The sequence below is a fragment of the Procambarus clarkii genome, chromosome 31 (assembly GCF_040958095.1).
Source record: "Procambarus clarkii isolate CNS0578487 chromosome 31, FALCON_Pclarkii_2.0, whole genome shotgun sequence".
NCBI lineage: Eukaryota > Metazoa > Arthropoda > Malacostraca > Decapoda > Cambaridae > Procambarus > Procambarus clarkii.
Window position 1 is genome coordinate 21,588,985 of NC_091180.1, and position 17,456 is coordinate 21,606,440.

Consider the following 17,456-nt stretch of genomic DNA (forward strand, 5'->3'; position numbering starts at 1 on the left):
AACACGCTTTAGTTCCTGGCGTGGCTCCCCCCCCCCCCATACACGGCTTTGAATAGTCTCCTCCATCACAAGGAGATTATACACAGAGAGGTTGAAGATTGGGTACCCATTAGCGTCTGGGTGAGAAGGGGGGGGGGAGAGATGGGAAAAAATGGACAGGAAAGATAGATAAGAGAGTTGGGAGATTGCTCGACAGAAGGAGGTATAAAAGGTCTGTAGAACCTTAATTGCAGGAGATGCATGTTAACCACGCTATCATTCAACTGTCGCTCGGCATGATCTGGTCTCTGGAACAGGGCCCACACCTGCCCAGGCCCCGACAAGCAGAGGCAGGCCTGTGTGGCTAGCTATAGAAGATTTCTGGCATAAATGATGGAGAAACTTCGCTGGAAAGCCTGAGAGACTTCCATGACGGCAGGTCTGATGCTCTGTGACTTATACAACTCAAAACTGGCATTGAAAAGAAGTTGAAAATTGAGAAAATACTGTTAAAGCAGCAGTGAGAGAATGAGGAAGACGTAAGTGAGTATACATAAATTAATAATAATAATAATAATAATAATAATAATAATAATAATAATAATAATAAAGGATAAAACCCACACTTGTGTATTTGTGAAATTTATGTAAGGAATTTATAACTAAGTCTTTCGCACTCTCCTGAGTGCTTTGTCAAGGTCTGAGTGTGTGGTGAGAACCAGACTTACATCTTAACGTCTAATTAGGCTTCTATCCCTTGTTCTTGTTTTAGATTCAGCGCCTGGGAACAAAACGTTGCAAGTAGCACGGGCTATGGTGAGCCCGTAGTGGACTTACCTGGCACAGGAGCGGGGCTGCTATCCTGGGTCCGGGCAGTCTTCTTATTATTCTTGACCTGTCAAGTTCACCTCTATACCCGGCTGGCGAGGTACCTGAGGTGGTGTCTTCTATGGAGTTACGGTCATGTGTCCTAGCTGTAACTCTGCTATTATGGGAACTAGAGTTGTTATTAATAGATGTGTTTATATGGACGCTGCCCCTTGTAACCCCGTAACAGGGAGCCGGTCGGCCGAGCGGACAGCACGCGGGACTTGTGATCCTTGTGGTCCTGGGTTCGATCCCAGGCGCCGGCGAGAAACAATGGGCAGAGTTTCTTTCACCCTATGCTCCTGTTACCTAGCAGTAAAATAGGTACCTGGATGTTAGTCAGCTGTCACGGGCTGCTTCCTGGGGGTGGAGGCCTGGTCGAGGACCGGGCCGCGGGGACACTAAAAGAGCCCCGAAATAATCTCAAGATAACCTCAAGATAACCCCTCTCCACACCTGAAGGAAGGCGGCTAATGGGACTGCTTTCATTCATCCATTCATTGAGATGCTATTATAATTTACTCTGATTCAGTTTCCTAGTAAAGCTCCCCTCCGAAGTAAAGCTTTTGTTGCCGGCGAAAGTATTCAGAGTATTTATTAGAACCTCTTCCACTACCCTTCTAGTTCTAATATTATTACTTCTATAGATTATTTCACACTTCTTAAAATCAATATTGTGATATTTTCCCAACTATGGTGCGCTACAACACTGTTACCAGCCATGAGTACACGCTTTCTTGTGTCCTCTAATTCTGATCTCCAGTTTTCGCCCTGTTTCGGTATGATGTTGATGTTTTCGCTATATTGGACGAAGATTTCGAGAAGCTGGTCACCGGGTCTGATTTACTAGGAAATCAATCTCCTTGACCTAATACGTCTCATACGTCAGGCTGCGAGCAGCCGCGTCCAACAGCCTGGTTGATTAGTCCAGCAACCAGGAGGCCTGGTCGACGACCGGGCCGCGGGGACGCAAAGCCCTGGAAGCACCTCAAGGTCACTCAAGGTAAGGGGACCTGGGAAACATCTGTCAATCTTTGACCAATTCAAAGAGGCAACCCAAGTTCTCGTGTAACGATTAATACGAGACCTCGACTGCTGCAAGCTCCGAGTTTCTATGTCATCGGAAAATCTTATATTGAAGTTGAAAAAAATTCAGGCAAAATAAAAATAAATCTAGGTCCCAGCTGAGAGCCCGAGGGCACTCCACTTGCTGCACTTTCCACACCTGGAAATAACCTTGTTTAATACGCTCGTCCTCTGCTTCCTGTGAAGTATCACAGGAAGTGGGTACCGCAATCACCTGTAGTATACGAAATGTTATAAATGAGATATATCTCATATTGATATATCACGTTACGGTGAGTTCTCTGGGTATACTATAGCATGATATTAAAGACGACGAATTACGTCGTCTAACATACACACGTATCCCAGTGGGGGTGGAACGAAGTTAATTTTCCCAATTTTTGGGGCAATGAGGTCGACCCGGGTGGAGGGGGGAGGGGGGCTACTGAGAAATTTACCGCGGAAACCCCATTATGTGCAGAGCCCAGAGGAATGTGTTACCCCACAGGCCACTCCACCAGTTACCTAACACGTAAACTCACAACACACCAGGTAACCCCACAGGTAAACTCACAACACACCAGGTAACCCCACAGGTAAACTCACAACACACCAGGTAACCCCACAGGTAAACTCACAACACACCAGGTAACCCCACAGGTAAACTAACAGAGTCCACACATAAAGGGTAAGTAGTATACAGTAGCTCTGAGGTGACCACCGGATGACACCAACTTGAAGTAGCCAGTATAACCACACACTAGTGGTAACCAGTATGGCCACACACTAGTGGTAGCCAGTATGGCCCCACACTAGTGGTAGCCAGTATGGCCCCACACTAGTGGTAGCCAGTATGGGAGTAACCTTTGACCAATATAGTCATATATTAGTGGTAGCCAGTATGGCCACACACTAGTGGTAGCCAGTATGGGAGTAACCTTTGACCAATATAGTCATATATTAGTGGTAGCCAGTATGGCCACACACTAGTGGTAGCCAGTATGGCCCCACACTAGTGGTAGCCAGTATGGCCACACACTAGTGGTAGCCAGTATGGCCCCACACTAGTGGTAGCCAGTATGGCCACACACTAGTGGTAGCCAGTATGGCCACACACTAGTGGTAGCCAGTATGGCCACACACTAGTGGTAGCCAGTATGGCCACACACTAGTGGTAGCCAGTATGGCCACACACTAGTGGTAGCCAGTATGGTAGCAACACACCTAATCAACATGGATATGTATAATAGTAGTAACAACTACTGATGTAACAATTAACCAACTTGACCATATAAGAATGGTAGTCCTTATAGTGTTAACACGACCAATATGGGCATATAATAGTGGTAGCCATTATGGTAGAGTTCTCCTGGTTATGTCAAGGACACGTATATCCCTACTTTATAGTGGACACCTGTAGTAGCCTTCACAAGTGGACACCTGTACCAGCCTACACAAGTGGACACCTGTACCAGCCTACACAAGTGGTCACCTGTAGTAGCCTACATAAGTGGGTACCTGTACCAGCCTACACAAGTGGTCACCTGTAGTAGCCTACATAAGTGGGTACCTGTACCAGCCTACACAAGTGGTCACCTGTAGTAGCCTACATAAGTGGGTACCTGTACCAGCCTACACAAGTGGTCACCTGTAGTAGCCTACATAAGTGGGTACCTGTACCAGCCTACACAAGTGGTCACCTGTAGTAGCCTACATAAGTGGGTACCTGTACCAGCCTACACAAGTGGTCACCTGTAGTAGCCTACATAAGTGGGTACCTGTACCAGCCTACACAAGTGGGCACCTGTACTAGCCTACACAAGTGGGCACCTGTAGTAGCCTACACAAGTGGGCACCTGTACCAGCCTACACAAGTGGACACCTGTAGTAGCCTACACAAGTGGACACCTGTAGTAGCCTACACAAGTGGACACCTGTACCAGCCTACACAAGTGGACACCTGTACCAGCCTACACAAGTGGTCACCTGTAGTAGCCTACATAAGTGGGTACCTGTACCAGCCTACACAAGTGGGCACCTGTACTAGCCTACACAAGTGGGCACCTGTAGTAGCCTACACAAGTGGGCACCTGTACTAGCCTACACAAGTGGTCACCTGTACCAGCCTACACAAGTGGTCACCTGTACCAGCCTACACAAGTGGCACCTGTAGTAGCCTACACAAGTGGGCACCTGTACTAGCCTACACAAGTGGGCACCTGTACCAGCCTACACAAGTGGGCACCTGTACCAGCCTACACAAGTGGACACCTGTACCAGCCTACACAAGTGGACACCTGTACTAGCCTACACAAGTGGCACCTGTAGTAGCCTACACAAGTGGACACCTGTACCAGCCTACACAAGTGGGCACCTGTACCAGCCTACACAAGTGGACACCTGTACCAGCCTACACAAGTGGGCACCTGTAGTAGCCTACACAAGTGGGCACCTGTACCAGCCTACACAAGTGGACACCTGTACCAGCCTACACAAGTGGACACCTGTACCAGCCTACACAAGTGGGCACCTGTAGTAGCCTACACAAGTGGGCACCTGTACCAGCCTACACAAGTGGACACCTGTACCAGCCTACACAAGTGGGCACCAGTACCAGCCTACACAAGTGGGCACCTGTACCAGCCTACACAAGTGGACACCTGTACCAGCCTACACAAGTGGGCACCTGTAGTAGCCTACACAAGTGGGCACCTGTACCAGCCTACACAAGTGGACACCTGTACCAGCCTACACAAGTGGGCACCTGTACCAGCCTACACAAGTGGGCACCTGTAGTAGCCTACACAAGTGGGCACCTGTACCAGCCTATACAAGTGGTCACCTGTACCAGCCTACACAAGTGGGCACCTGTACCAGCCTACACAAGTGGGCACCTGTACCAGCCTACACAAGTGGACACCTGTACCAGCCTACACAAGTGGGCACCTGTACTAGCCTACACAAGTGGGCACCTGTACCAGCCTACACAAGTGGGCACCTGTACCAGCCTACACAAGTGGACACCTGTACCAGCCTACACAAGTGGGCACCTGTACTAGCCTACACAAGTGGGCACCAGTACCAGCCTACACAAGTGGGCACCTGTACCAGCCTACACAAGTGGACACCTGTACCAGCCTACACAAGTGGGCACCTGTACTAGCCTACACAAGTGGGCACCTGTAAGACAAATGTAAACATGAAAACTGCAGATAGCTGATTGGTCCATGCAAGGCTGCTGCTCCTTACTCCTGACCAATCACGATCTGGGAACGTGACGCAACACACATTTAATAATATTATTTGATCCTCCAAGCAGAAAATTTCTTCGGAACCGACGATTTTGTCCTATTTATTTTGTCCAAATCTAAAACTTGCAAAATTTAAATCCAATGTTTCAGACTAATATATATTTATTATTTATTTATTTTTTATCTGTTTAAATCCGGAATTATGTCCTTTCATCTGTTATAGATTTTCAGTTATGTTATTACTCATTTTACGCCTTTATGTAGACCAGTGGTGGGTATATACACCAGTGGTGGGTATATACACCAGTGGTGGGTATATACACCAGTGGTGGGTATATACACCAGTGGTGGGTATATACACCAGTGGTGGGTATATACACCAGTGGTGGGTATATACACCAGTGGTGGGTATATACACCAGTGGTGGGTATATACACCAGTGGTGGGTATATACACCAGTGGTGGGTATATACACCAGTGGTGGGTATATACACCAGTGGTGGGTATATACACCAGTGGTGGGTATATACACCAGTGGGGACCAGAGAGAGAGTAGAGCTAACTCGCTGGATGGCAGGGAAGATTCCTGGGTATTTCTAGAGACTTCAGAGGACGTCAAGATGTTCGACAATCCGGTTGGGGATTTCTAGAAAAGTGTACCTTGTGTGTGTGTGTGTGTGTGTGTGTGTGTGTGTGTGTGTGTGTGTGTGTGTGTGTGTGTGTGTGTGTGTGTGTTTGTGTGTGTGTGTGTGTGTGTGTGTGTGTGTGTGTGTGTGTGTGTGTGTGTACTCCCCTAGTTATACTCACCTTGTGTACTTGTGCTTCCGGGGGTTGAGCACTGTCTCTTTGGTCCCGCCTCTCAACTCTCAATCAACTGATGTACAGGTTCCTGAGCCTGCTGGGCTTTATCATATCTACATTTAAACTGTGTATGGAGTCAGCCTCCACCACATCACTGCCTAATGGATTCCATCTGTTAACTTCTCAGACACTGAAAAAGTTTTTTCTAACTTTTTCAGCCCTCAGCGCCCCTGAGGTTTGGGCTTATCCGCCTTCCGGAGCGTGGCATTATTGAGTGTTGGTGTTGTCGCACTCACTTCCCTGGGCTCTGTCCTCACAAGTGGGATTTGGCTCAAATTTTTGCTGTGTCCAATTATCCGCCTCCTGCCTTGGTCTTGCTTCTGTTTCCCTCCCTACTCCATTTAATGGCTGTTTCCATTTCCGTTTGTTTTCCCCCCTATTAATCTTAGCTTTTTCTCATTCTTCCTTACTCATGTCCCAATCAGTGAACTCTGATTGAGACAGTGATTGATTGGTTGTGGTGATTGTGGGATGGGGAAAGGCTGTGCCTTGCCCCATCCCACAATCTTCTCTGCGAGTATATACCTCACTGTAAAACTTCTTTTAAAGGTAATCTGAGGGTTTGAAGGTAAGATATTACATTCTTGTCGAAACGAAAGATTAAGCTATTTAATGTTTCTTCTCCCTATAGATGGTCTACAAGCCATGAATCACTAAGAATTCCATGACCCGAGCAAGAGTCAGAACTAGCATATATATGTGCACGGAATGATCACATTAATGCTGAGTAAACCACATGTTAAAAGTGAGAACTGCTAAAGTCCTTTCAACGCAGCTTAACGAGGCCGTCATCAAGATAAAATATATATGTGAGTAATTAGATAATCAAGAGAGACGCAGGAGATAACCTCCGCTCAACCCAATTTAAAGTCATCAATATAATTATTATATTATGACTTCACCGATGGTTCGAGGCTTGCAATAGGACGATGATACCTTGCCCTAGTAGACCGGTTGTGGTGTATGGTGACGACAAGTATTACCGGTGGTGGTGTATGGTGACGACCAGTATTACCGGTTGTGGTGTATGGTGACGACCAGTATTACTGGTGGTGGTGGTTTATGGTGAGCAATAACCCACACACGGGTAGACACAATACATGCCCGTGTCACCACACACACACACACACACACGGGTGGACACCATACACGGCCGTGTCACCATACATACGGGTGGACACCATACACACGGGTGGACACCATACACAGACGAATAACCTTGTAGCAATCAGCCAATTAATGAGGAAAAAGAAGCAATTTACGAACTGCCGCATCCGGCTGAATATCCGGATAAAGAAGATGGACTCAGGGACTACTGATCTCTCATGGACAAACAACCGCTAACGACCAATGAGGGACGGGTCGACGCTCAACAAACAAGGACGAGGCAAACCACAACATTCCTTCCTCACACAACCAGGGAAGAGTCGTCAAGTTCCTGTGGATCTCCTCCCATGTTGGAATATGTGGGAATGAACGAGCAGATGTGCTGGCTGCTGAAGGCGCTGAAGGAGACCATATTGAATACTTCATACCCAAGACTCTACTACAAATTAGAGGTATTGTCAGGCAACATCACCTTGACAAGGTAACTGAGGAAAGGAGGATAGATGAACAAACCAGTGAATCTGTACGATGGTACAACATGGTTGCAGCTGGCAGTCCCAGTCATTATGGCCGAAGAGGAGGAGGACGAGGGAGAGAATCAGTAATAGCGAGAATCTGTCTTGGATACAAATATCCTTGGAGATACGGAATGGAAACAACAGTTAATCAGCGGAGTTGCAGAATCTGTGATGAGAGTGACGGACACCGCCTTGACCACTACCTGAGAGAATGTGAACACCTGAGAGACATTAGACACATGTGTGGAATAATAAACCCCACATTGTTTGAGTTAGGAAAACACTATTTATCAAATATTGATACTGTTCTTAATAGATTCCCCCATTTTGCACCCGCAAGATAACGTAAGATTTTAAGGGTTGATAGATGTTAATCTTCTTGTTTGAGGAGCTGTTCACTTGAGACAGTTAAGCAAGTCCCAGCTGTGTCTGGGTACAAGTGACAGGATGAACAACACAGCGGGTTTTCTTCCTATTGGGGAGTGTTGTACATGCTGCTATGGCGGTGTGTCCACTCACAGGATGAGTGGCGCTGCCCAATACTGTCACTATGGCGGTGTGTCCACTCACAGGATGAGTGACGCTGCCCAATACTGTCACTATGGCGGTGTGTCCACTCACAGGATGAGTGACGCTGCCCAATACTGTCACTATGGCGGTGTGTCCACTCACAGGATGAGTGGCGCTGCCCAATACTGTCACTATGGCGGTGTGTCCACTCACAGGATGAGTGACGCTGCCCAATACTGTCACTATGGCGGTGTGTCCACTCACAGGATGAGTGGCGCTGCCCAATACTGTCACTATGGCGGAGTGTCCACTCACAGGATGAGTGACGCTGCCCAATACTGTCACTATGGCGGTGTGTCCACTCACAGGATGAGTGGCGCTGCCCAATAAACAAGAGAGGGGGGGGGGGCTGAAGCAAGCGGAAGGTGTCACAACATAAACAAAATACCAAGTGTTTTGCTTAACCATAAAGGAACGACCCCAAACCACCCACCTAACCCATCCAGGCCAACACATAGAAAACGTTAATTTTACGCTGCCAAAATCTGTTCAAAGACGTCGCGTTTTAAACTGACAAGTCGATTCCGTTACAAAAAATGTGAGGGATTAGTTGAGAGGACAGAACAAGGGTCACTCGGAGCCTGGTCCACCCATTCTTTAACACATGGTACAGAGAACTGGCAAAATTGTAATTACCAATTACACAGACATATCAGTTTACTGGTTCGTTCATTCCCGCGTCAAGCACACGTCTCTCTCTGACCAGTCGCCACACACCACAGCCGAGTTAAACAAGCCGGCAACAAGATCGTATCAACCCCAGGCCACGTCATGTGCCATAATGACCCTTGGCGCCTCTTGTGTTAAGACCAAACTATCCCAGCATCTCGGCCCGCCTTAACTACACTATAAATCCCTCTAACATCAGCCTACAAGAGCAGCTTCATGAATTACGACCAGTGTTGTAATGTGTAAGTTAACTACATATGTGGCTCTGAAGTGTACCATCGCTACATATGTTGGCAGAGGAGTGTATCATCTCTGTGTACCGGGGGAGGTGTACCTCAGGTGGAGAGACGGGGGGGGGGCTAGGGGGGTAGGTGTACCGTATTTACAGATGTGAGGATGAAGGCGCCTCAGGTGACACTCCAGAAACCCGAGTCGAGGCTCCGGTGTCGACACCCGCACTGATAAGCTGACGGACAGTGGCCGCCCTGTTGGGGGCTGTGGCCTTCTGCCTCATACCTTGGTCACTCACACTCACTCTACCTCTCTCTCTCATCCACCCCACACACACACACACACACACACACACACACACACACACACACACACACACACACACACACACACACACACACACACACTGAGTACCCACATGAGCCACAGGGACGTTAGAAAGAACATTTTCAGTGTCTGAGAAGTTAACAGATGGAATGCATTAGGCAGTGATGTGGTGGAGGCTGACTCCATACACAGTTTCAAATGTAGATATGATAGAGCCCAGTAGGCTCAGGAACCTGTACACCAGTTGATTGACAGTTGAGAGGCGGGACCAAAGAGCCAAAGCTCAACCCCCGCAAGCACAAATAAGTGAATACACACACACGCTCGAATAAGAGAAGACAGTTGGCCTCTCTAAACATCCCAATTGAACCACAGATTGCAAAGCTCTGAATGATGTCATGAGCGATGTGTGAGGAGAGGCAGCATGAGAGGCAGCATGAGAGGCAGCATGAGAGGCAGCAGGAGAGGCAGCAGGAGTGGCAGCAGGAGTGGCAGCACTCACAGGATGAGTGACGCTGCCCAATACTATCACTATGGCGGTGTGTCCACTCACAGGAGGAGTGACGCTGCCCAATAATGTGATCCTCAGGGGCAAACATAAAAATAAATCCCATTGGTTGAACGTCAGATCTGTGGAACTGGAATATTGCAACTAAGAACGGCCAGGGAAGTATTTTGTGCTCGCTCAAGTAGTGGATTTAAATTCTACATGAAGAAGCAATTGATCATCATTTGAAATGACTCAGCTGGGTTGTTCATCCTGTCACTTGTGCCCAGACGCAGTTGGGAGTAGCTGGGGCAACTGGGACTCTCGTAACTGTCTCACAGGTGACGAGACTGTCAAGCAAGGTAATTAACAACTAACAACCCTCAACCTTACGTTATCTGGCAGGTGTAGAGGGGAGGAATCTCTCAAGGACGGCTTCATATTTGTATTCAATGTGGCATGTTATGTTAAACATATTTCCAGTGTGTCTTTGGGTCTCTTGGTCGTGGTGCTGGTGAAGCTGCACGTGTTGTAACTGCTCCTCAGCTCTCGTTTCCATGCTGAATCTCCCATGGTTCTTATAGCCAAGACGAATGCCTGCTGTTACAGCTTATCTGCCTCGACCGGCTGCTTGTTGTCATTAATGATTAAGGTTGTCGGCGGTAACTACCTTGTACCAGCGTATGGATTCACTGGCGAGCGCCTCCATCCTCCAGGCGTTCAGTCCGGGATCTTTGAGCGCTCTCGACGGTCAGAACGCGTGTTCACTCATTTCCGGATTCCAGCGCGAGAGGGTTACCACAAGAACGTGAACGCCTTCCCCATGATTGGATTTTATTTCCACTGTTCTCTTAATATTTCTCTCTTGAAAATATCATCGCGACAAGTGATAGGATGAAGGACGTTTGACAAGCCGCCGGGCTTCCTGTCCCGGTGGCAGCGACTAGAGGGAGGTGGTGGCCCTCGGGTATATAAGAGTGAAGACTCCCCCGCCCCCCCACCCGCTGGCCCGTGGCGGGAGCGCCGTGGTGACGTCACACCACAACACCACCACGTGCTCCCGTGTTGACCAGAGTAAATACCGGGGTAAATACTGGTTAGGAAATAAGGTTGTAGATTATTTGTCACTAGTGATTATGGAACGCTACTAGCCACTGTCACTGCTACTAAATTCAATAGTTTCCTCTCATCAATTAGGAAATCCCTTACAAGTGAGACCCCGGCATCTTAAATTAATGTAAATGACTAACTCTTATGCTGCTATCCAGAGTTTCTCTTCCTAGCAAACTCCTCAGATGGTAATGATATAATCCTCTCACTGAAACTAAATCCTGCCTCACTAACCTGCTCATATTTCTGGAAACGGTAACCGGCTATTCAGACAAAGGAATTCTCGTAGATGTAGCTTAAATGGACTTTACATAAGCTTTTGACAAGGTACCACATGAGACTGTCAAGGAAGTTACAGGCACATGGAATAAATGGGAGAATACTGGAATGGATAAATCAATGGTTAAAACATAGACAACAATGGGTCGTGGTAAATGGGATTGAATCTGACTGGGGAACTGTGCCAAGTGGGGTCCCACAGGGGTCCATTTTGGGGCCAACTCTGTCAGTGTCATCAATGACATAGATGAGAATATTACAAACCACATCATCAAATATGCAGATGACACTAAGATCTATGGTAAAGTAAGAAGTGAAGGTGATATTGAGACCTTATAAAGAGATCTTCATGAACTCCATAAATGGTCTAAAGACTGGCAAATGCTTTTTAATGTCGATAAATGCAAGACCGTGCTTGGGGGGCATAACAATCCATGTCATAACTGGAACACCAATAAATCTAACACACTCGACGCAACACAAAACCCACGCCAGTTACCACATCTATTGACCATCCAGGAGAAACTGGTTTTCATCAGGTGGAGAAAAATCAGAACCAGTAATAACCACTTGGATCAGAGGGAACCACACGAGGGGAAACCAGAGTGTCAACACAGGCGGCGAGGACCACGTTGTCGGGTTGTAGCCCCTCGCTTGTTTCCAGGCGGGCGGCGGCGGCGGGGCGTGGACAAGCGCCCCGCACCGGCGGGAACTGGTTGGGTGACGTCTGTAGTGGACGCGGGGCGGCAAGCCAGCTAGCTGACCCCGTAGGGTATTGGGGACACCTGAGCTCCAATAGGAACCTGTTTAGCTACGTGTAGAGGGGCTTACGCACAGCCGCGCGTGCCACACACACAGAGTTGACATTTAAAGTTGATAGATTGATAGTTGAGAGGCGGGCCGAAAGAACAGAGCTTAACCCCCACAAATACAACTAGGTGAATACACACACTGAAACTAGGCAGTGGAAACAGGAGGCCAGACACAAGATACAGAATAGGAGCTGAAGTCCTTCATGAAACGGACAGAGAGAAAGATCTAGGGGTTGATATCACACCAAACCTGTCTCCTGAAGCCCACATAAAGAGAATAACGTCTGCGGCATATACGAGGCTGGCTAACATCAGAACAGCGTTCAGGAACCTGTGTAAGGAATCATTCAGAATCTTGTACACCACATATGTAAGACCAATCCTGGAGTATGCGGCCCCAGCATGGAGCCCGTACCTTGTCAAGCACAAGTCGAAGCTGAAAAAAGTTCAGAGGTATGCCACTAGGCTAGTCCCAGAACTTAGAGGCATGAGTTACGAGGAAAGGCTGCGTGAACTGCACCTCACGTCGCTGGAAGACAGAAGAGCTCGGGGAGACATGATCACCACATACAAAACTCTCAAGGGAATTGACAGGGTAGACAAGGATGGATTAATTAACACAGGTGGTGCATGCACAAGGAGACACAGGTGGAAGCTGAGTACCCAAATGAGCAACAGAGACATTGGAATGAACGTTTTCAGTGTCAGAGTAATTAGTAATTGGAATGCACATCACTAGGCAGTGATGTGGTGGAGGCTGACTTCATACACAGTTTCAAATGTGGATATGACAGAGCCCAGTTGGCTCAGGAATCTGTACACCAGTTTATCGACAGTTGAGAGACGGGACCAAAGAGTCTAAGCTCAACCCCCGCAAGCACAAATAGGTGAATACAAATAGGTGAGTACACACACACACACACACACACACACACACACACACACACACACACACACACACACACACGCACACACGCACACACGCATACACACACACACACACACACACACAAACACACACACAAACGCACACACACACACAAACGCACACACACACACACACACACACACACACACACACACACACACACACACACACACACACACACACACACAGTGTGCGTGTGTCTCATCCTATTATAGTTACAGGATGAGACTTACGTTCGCGGTGACTCGTCTTCCCAAGACTCTTACTCTTATGACGTCTTGAAGCGTCCGGTGATTTGTACCCCCCCCCCCTCTCTCTCTCTCTCTCTCTCTCTCTCTCTCTCTCTCTCTCTCTCTCTCTCTCTCTCTCTCTCTCTCTCTCTCTCTCTCTCTCTCTCTCTCTCTCCCCTCCTCTCTGTCTCTCTCTCCTCATTCAAATTACTTCATCGGCCATATATTCTGTCTGAAAAAAGTACTTATACCCGTTTATTCGATATTTTTCTGTTTCTTGACGTGATGTTGCAGTAGATTTAAAAAATTCCTCAATATTAATGTTCACAATTTTGTATGTGGTGAACATATCCCCTGTTTTACTTCGGTACCTATATTTATGCCCTTATACAGCCTTCAGCCTCTCCTTATAGTACTTACGGGTTACGAACGGCAGCTATTTAGGAACATGTAAGTGAACCTTTCCCAATTCATTTATATACTTAAAAAATAGACAATACATACACCTAAAGTGTAAAGTGTCCTCTCCTAACCTACCAGAGGACCTAAAACGGAAAACGGGGACAGTACGTCACATTCGCGAGCCGCTTCCATTTCCTAGTACAACAATTTTTGACCTCATGTAACGCATACGATCCAAATGCGACGTTCTTAGTAAGAGGACAGGCTGTAAGAGGATAGGTTGTAGGAGGATAGGTTGTAAGAGGATAGGCTGTAAGAGGATAGGTTGTAAGAGGATAGGTTGTAAGAGGACAGGCTGTAAGAGGATAGGTTGTAAGAGGATAGGTTGTAAGAGGATAGGTTGTAAGAGAATAGGTTGTAAGAGGATAGGTTGTAGGAGGATAGGTTGTAAGAGGATAGGTTGTAAGAGGATAGGTTGTAAGAGGATAGGTTGTAAGAGGATAGGTTGTAAGAGGATAGGTTGTAAGAGGATAGGTTGTAGGAGGATAGGTTGTAAGAGGATAGGTTGTAAGAGGTCAGGCTGTAAGAGCACAGGTTGTAAAAGGATAGGTTGTAAGAGGATAGGTTGTAAGAGGTCAGGCTGTAAGAGGACAGGTTGTAAAAGGATAGGTTGTAAGAGGACAGGCTGTAAGAGCATAGGTTGTAAGAGGATAGGTTGTAAGAGGACAGGCTGTAAAAGGACAGGTTGTAAGAGCATAGGTTGTAAGAGGACAGGCTGTAAAAGGACAGGTTGTAATAGCATAGGTTGTAAGAGGTCAGGCTGTAAGAGGACAGGCTGTAAGAGGACAGGCTGTAAGAGGACAGGCTGTAAGAGGACAGGCTGTAAGAGGACAGGCTGTAAGAGCACAGGCTGTAAGAGCACAGGCTGTAAGAGGACAGGCTGTAAGAGGACAGGCTGTAAGAGGACAGGCTGTACGAGGACAGGCTGTAAGAGGACAGGCTGTAAGAGGACAGGCTGTAAGAGGTCAGGCTGTAAGAGGACAGGCTGTAAGAGGACAGGCTGTAAGAGGACAGGCTGTAAGAGCACAGGCTGTAAGAGGACAGGCTGTAAGAGGACAGGCTGTAAGAGGACAGGCTGTAAGAGGACAGGCTGTAAGAGGACAGGCTGTAAGAGCACAGGCTGTAAGAGCACAGGCTGTAAGAGGACAGGCTGTAAGAGGACAGGCTGTAAGAGGACAGGCTGTAAGAGGACAGGCTGTAAGAGGACAGGCTGTAAGAGCACAGGCTGTAAGAGGACAGGCTGTAAGAGGACAGGCTGTAAGAGGACAGGCTGTAAGAGGACAGGCTGTAAGAGGACAGGCTGTAAGAGCACAGGCTGTAAGAGCACAGGCTGTAAGAGGACAGGCTGTAAGAGGACAGGCTGTAAGAGGACAGGCTGTAAGAGGACAGGCTGTAAGAGGACAGGCTGTAAGAGCACAGGTTGTAAGAGGACAGGCTGTAAGAGGACAGGCTGTAAGAGCACAGGCTGTAAGAGGACAGGCTGTAAGAGGACAGGCTGTAGGTTTGACAAACACCGCATGACACTGTATGACACTTATCCACATTGAACTCTATCTGCCACGTGTTGATCCATGAGCCTATGTTGTCAAGGTCACTGTGAGAGGAAGGACAGTCATGTGGTTCTCTCATTCTCCCCCCGAGGAGTGCCGGACCAAGCAGGTTGTTGTGGGTATGTTATCCTGCCAGGCCGCTCCTCCTGGTGCAACACTGTATTGGTCAGAGCAGTGACGTACAGTGAAACACAGTGACGTACAGTGACGTACAATAACACACAGTAACGTACAGTGTACTAGGGCTACTGCTCTTCGTCAAGCCTGGCCTCGGGCCGGGCTTGTACTTCTCAGGGTCAGCACAGTACTACAGCACTCGGCCACAACACAGTACTCTTGGCCAGCACAGTACTCCAGCACTCGGCCACAGCACAGTACTCCAGCACTCGGCCACAGCACAGTACTCTGGGCCAGCACAGTACTCCAGCACTCGGCCACAGATGGGGGGGGGGGGGGGGATTACCGGCCCGGATTTCGTGTTGCATAATCATAATTTTCGTTCCATTCAAGAAACTTAAAATTTCATGGGAAATGAGTTAAGAATATTTATATACTTTTTCAGAGAGTTCCGTTTGGTTGTATGGAGCTACGTGAATATTAACACATCCCACGTCCACACACACCCAGTACACCCCCACGTCCACACACACCCAGTACACCCCCACACACACACACACCCAAGACACCCACGCACCCAGTACACCCACGTCCACACACCCAGTACACCCCCACGCCCACACACCCAGTACACCCCCACGCCCACACACCCAGTACACCCCCACGCCCACACACCCAGTACACCCCCACGCCCACACACCCAGTACACCCCCACGCCCACACACCCAGTACACCCCCACGCCCACACACCCAGTACACCCCCACGCCCACACACCCAGTACACCCCCACGCCCACACACCCAGTACACCCCCACGCCCACACACCCAGTACATATTGTAACCGAAACCAATTGAGCCACAATGGCCGTGGGATGAATAGTGAGCACTACATGATGCAAGCGTGGCCCGGGCCGCTCCTGGCGTGGCCCGGGCCGCTCCTGGCGTGGCCCGGGCCGCTCCTGGCGTGGCCCGGGCCGCTCTTGGCGTGGCCAGCGTAGCAATGGCGGCGTTAGTGTTCTGTGTCATCAGGGACAAGCACAGAGAGAGAGAGAGAGAGAGAGAGAGAGAGAGAGAGAGAGAGAGAGAGAGAGAGAGAGAGAGAGAGAGAGAGAGAGAGAGAGAGAGAGAGAGAGAGAGAGAGAGAGAGAGAGACAGACAGAGACAGAGAAAGGGAGATAGTCAGCCAGACAGAGACAGACAGGCAAACAGACAAACAAACATACAGAAACATGCTACCCTACAGAAGTTTGTCAACAATAATCCACACAAAATAGTACATTTTTTATATTCTCAAATTTAAGAAAATCATTTATTTTCTGCCTTTTTGTTCGTAACGAATGTGGGTAAGTTGAACATTTAGTGTGAGGAAGTGTTGAACATTTAGTGTGAGGAAGTGTTGAACATTTAGTGTGAGGAAGTGTTGAACATTTAGTGTGAGGAAGTGTTGAACATTTAGTGTGAGGAAGTGTTGAACATTTAGTGTGAGGAAGTGTTGAACATTTAGTGTGAGGAAGGTTTGAACATTTAGTGTGAGGAAGTGTTGAACATTTAGTGTGAGGAAGTGTTGAACATTTAGTGTGAGGAAGGTTTGAACATTTAGTGTGAGGAAGTGTTGAACATTTAGTGTGAGGAAGTGTTGAACATTTAGTGTGAGGAAGTGTTGAACATTTAGGGTGAGGAAGGTTTGAACATTTAGTGTGAGGAAGGTTTGAACATTTAGTGTGAGGAAGTGTTGAACATTTAGTGTGAGGAAGTGTTGAACATTTAGGGTGAGGAAGTGTTGAACATTTAGTGTGAAGAAGTGTTGACCATTTAGTGTGAGGAAGTGTTGAACATTTAGTGTGAGAAGTGTTGAACATTTAGTGTGAGGAAGTGTTGAACATTTAGTGTGAGGAAGGTTTGAACATTTAGTGTGAGGAAGTGTTGAACATTTAGGGTGAGGAAGGTTTGAACATTTAGTGTGAGGAAGGTTTGAACATTTAGTGTGAGGAAGTGTTGAACATTTAGTGTGAGGAAGTGTTGAACATTTAGGGTGA

General features: G+C 47.8%; 1 protein-coding gene across 2 annotated transcripts in view; it reads right to left on the reverse strand.

Annotated features, from left to right (window-relative positions):
* The window catches only part of LOC123758700 (uncharacterized), a 132,484-nt gene that overhangs the window by 67,125 nt on the left and 47,903 nt on the right, over positions 1–17,456 (reverse strand). The gene's annotated exons all lie outside the window — the stretch shown is intronic.